We start from the raw sequence: 4,390 nt of genomic DNA on the forward strand, positions 1-4,390 counted from the left end.
CTCTGGCTCTAACCTATCCCTACTGTATAAATACACCATGCTTCCCTCCCATATTCCTAGTGTTATTCAGCGAGAAGAACACTGTATTGATTTGCAGTGACCATAACCTCTAACGGGAAAAGTGAGCCCAAGCCATGCTAACAACCCTAAACCTTTACAGCATAGCAGAGCTTCAGGGTGTTTTTCTTTTCTTTAAACTTCTCACCCATCTGTATGCCTACATCAGGTGACATACGGAAAAATGAACGATATCCGAAAACATGTTCTCATACAGTTAATCTTTATTGCATAATGGCATGGCATAAACCTGGACTTTGATTATTCCTTTTATATACACGTCAATTACAGCAGGTCCATAAATCAGAAGGTCAAGTAGAAAATCAAGGAAAAAGTGTTGGCATATGATTATTAGTACTGTATCAGTAACTAATAAATATGCACAGTAATTTCAACACTCCAATCAGCACTGACTTTTTTTTCCATACACACATTCGATGAAAGAGCTGATCTATGATGATAATTTTTTTTAAAAAAGTATGTGCACCTTTGCTTTCACTATGTGGTGTGACCCCCTTGTGCAGCAATAATTGCAGATAAACGTTTGCAGTAACTGTTGATCAGTCCTGCACATCAGTTTGGAGGAATTTTATCCCGTTCCTCAGTACAGAACAGCTTCAACTCTGGGATGTTGGTGGGTTTCCTCACTTGAACTGCTTGCTTCAGGTTCTTCCACAACATTTCTATTGGATTAAGGTCAGGATTTTGACTCGGCCATTCCAAAACATTAACATTATTCTTCCTTGAACATTCTTTGGTAGAACGACTTGTGTGTTTAGGGACATTGTCTTACTGCATGACTCACTTTCTCTTGATATTCAGTTCATGGACAGATGTCCTGATATTTTCCTTTAGAATTCTCTGGTATACTTCAGAATTCATTGCACAATTATCAATGATGGCGGGTCGCCCAGGACCAGATACAGCAAAACAGGCCCAAACCATGATACTACCACCACCATGTTTCACAGAAGGAATAAGGTTCTTATGCTGGAATGCATAAGAGTTTTCCTTTCTCCAAACATAACATACTGTACTGGTAGGACTTGTGTAAAAATCTGATGATGTTTTAGATCATATTTATGAATAAATATAGAAACTTCTAAAGGGTTCACAAACTTTCAAGAACCGCTGTAGAAGTTCATGCCTAACGCAGAAAGCAATTAAATGCAGATAAAGACTTTCTTCATAGCATTTCACTTCAATCAAATACACAGCACTGCAGTATTAAACAGATTGAATTTCTCTGCGATATTGTTATACATTTCCTTCATCCTGGTTACTGAAACCCAAAACGATGACCCACTGGTGATTTTTACTGGCATCGGTGCCCTCGGGAATCATCATTTCTAGTAATATTCAGGAAGTGATATTCAGTGTAGCAGGGGATCCGCTTACATTTAATTCTTCAACTTAAAAATAAAATGGATTCTGGGTCATTTACTGATAACCAAAAGTTTAACCAAAAGCAGTCTAACAATCAAACTCTTCTTTTGATATTATGAGCTTGTTCTTAAACTTTGTATTATACACCTACTCATTCAAACGAGTGTTTTTAGTGTAACCCGAGCAGTTACAAACACAAACACTGTTGTTAGAAGGTTTGTATTATGGTCAACTATCACTTTATAGTTTTACAGTACATGTCCCTTCGATAATAAAATATTGCCCTTTAATAATAAGGATGATAAGGATATTACATTTACATTACATTTATTCACTTAGCAGACGCTTTTCTCCAAAGCGCCTTACAAATGAGAAAGATACAAGCAAAGCGATATCAAGCAGAGAACAATACAAGAAGTGCTACCATACGAGATCTATTAATTGAATTCCAGAAGAAGCAAGGTGCAGAGTAGAGGTGTAAGTGCTTTTTTTTAAATTTTTTTATTTATTTTTTTATTATTATTATTATTGAGTTTGTTAGGTGTTCATAGAAGAGGTGGGTCTTTAGTTGTTTTTTGAAGATGGTGAGAGATTCTTCGGTCCGGATTGAGATTGGAAGTGCATTCCACCACTGAGGAACAGGCATATTAATGCCTCCTACTAACATAAGTAACACAGACACTACTTATGTATGTTAGACTCGTTTGAATGCGACATCTGAAAAGCTAATATAAAAGGATAATACTTGCAAGTTTAAATGAAACCTCTGACAAGTAAATAAAAAAGGCCTAGGCTTGTACATCAATAGAAACCTCTGAGCTAACAGAATAACACTTTAATAAATAGGCTATATAAACGCCTCTGACTTAGGAATGTTATTTTTTTAATGAAAGCTTAGTTTGAAGCTGCTTTCGATTAAATGTTATCTGAACACCAAGATTCTGTCGTTTTAGTACTTTAATTAAAAGTCTATTAAGCTAAATAATGAATGGAGTGAGAGATTAAGTAATAAAGTTTAAACACACAGGGCTGCACCTACAGTATGTCCGTCTTTAGTTATAGGAGAGCAGCAACTAAGATAATAATTTTATATTTTAGACTTAGTCCAATAAAGTGTCCGTAGTGTGTGAATGTGTGTGTGTTGTGCCCTGCGTTGGATTGGAACCCCGTCCAGGGTGTCCCTTTTGCCCCATGGCCCCTGGGACAGGCTCCAGGTTCCCTGCGACCCAGTAAGGATAAGCAGTACAGAAGATGGACTGATGGATGGACTGATGGATGGATGGATGGACTGATGGACTGTTGGATGGATGGATGGACAGATGGATGGATTGATGGATGGACTGATGGATGGATGGATGGACTGATGGACTGATGGAATGATGGATAGATGGACTGATGGACTGTTGGATGGATGGACTGATGGATGGATGGATGGACTGATGGACTGATGGACTGTTGGATGGATGGACTGATGGACTGTTGGATGGATGGACTGATGGACTGTTGGATGGATGGACTGATGGAGTGATGGATGGATTGATGGATTGATGGATGGACTGATGGACTGATGGATTGATGGATGGACTGATGGATTGATGTATGGACAGATGGACTGATGGATGGATGGATGGATGGACTGATGGACTGATGGATGGATGGATGGACTGATGGATGGATGGATGGATGGACTGATGGATGGATGGATGGATGGACTGATGGGCTGTTGGATGGATGGACTGATGGACTGTTGGATGGATGGACTGATGGATGGATGGATGGACTGATGGAGTGATGGATGGCTTGATGGATGGACTGATGGACTGATGGATTGATGGATAGATGGACTGATGGACTGTTGGATGGATGGACTGATGGATGGATGGATGGACTGATGGACTGTTGGATGGATGGACTGATGGACTGTTGGATGGATGGAGTGATGGATGGATTGATGGATTGATGGATGGAGTGATGGATGGCTTGATGGATGGACTGATGGACTGATGGATTGATGGATGGACAGATGGACTGATGGATGGATTGATGGAAGGACGGATATTTTAGTCCTACAATTTCACCTGATTGATGTGAGTGTAAATCCTGACTGGTAGATGAGCAATAAACTCATGAATCTGTTTTCAGGACTAACACTGAGCAGATCCGAGTTAGGAGACTGACGCTCTTCATGGACATGTTGTGTCTGTTAATGGAGGGAGTAAAAAGGGGGAAATTGGTAGCAGTCAGTAATTATACAACACATTACTGAAATCTTCAGGATTTTACATTTTCATGTATGTGGACCTGACTGCACAGTTCCATAATAATGTCTGTATAAAACTGCCTTTTTAAAAAGTTGCCTTTTTATATTTGATGTTTACTTCTTTATTTGTTTTATTTATTTATTTTTAAATAAAAGTTGCCTCTTTTTATTGAATTTTTTTGATGCCTTGCCCTCCAGGGCCAGCGCTGTCCCATGGCTATGCTAATATAGTGAATGTCATTATTTTGTGACTCAATACGTGTTTTTGTGGGTGAGTCTGCGTCTGTATTCTGGGTGTGAGTGTCAAATTAAAGTAAAAGAGACCGAATCAAAGGCTTTTTATTATTCAATTCAACACCATTCCAGGAAATAAGCAGTAGGAGGAACAAGGGAAAACCCCTGAAATTCCTTTTCCTCTTAACAGAAATGTTTATCGTGGTGACGTTTCCTCACAATATTACTGTTTATTTTGTCTTATATTTACATAATGTTAGTCAAGTCATCTCATGTCCTGTCAGTCAGAATAATATGGCGCAACGGGCAAAAATAATACAAGGCTGTACTTTTGTAAATTAAACTGATATGTTAAAAAATAATTGACCTCATTTGAATAATATTCTGCATAAGCCACTTTATGTGTGATTTAAAGATTTACAGGAGATACAGTTAGACGGAAGGTTAATTAAA

The sequence above is a fragment of the Ictalurus furcatus genome, chromosome 17, assembly GCF_023375685.1.
Source record: "Ictalurus furcatus strain D&B chromosome 17, Billie_1.0, whole genome shotgun sequence".
Taxonomy (NCBI): domain Eukaryota; kingdom Metazoa; phylum Chordata; class Actinopteri; order Siluriformes; family Ictaluridae; genus Ictalurus; species Ictalurus furcatus.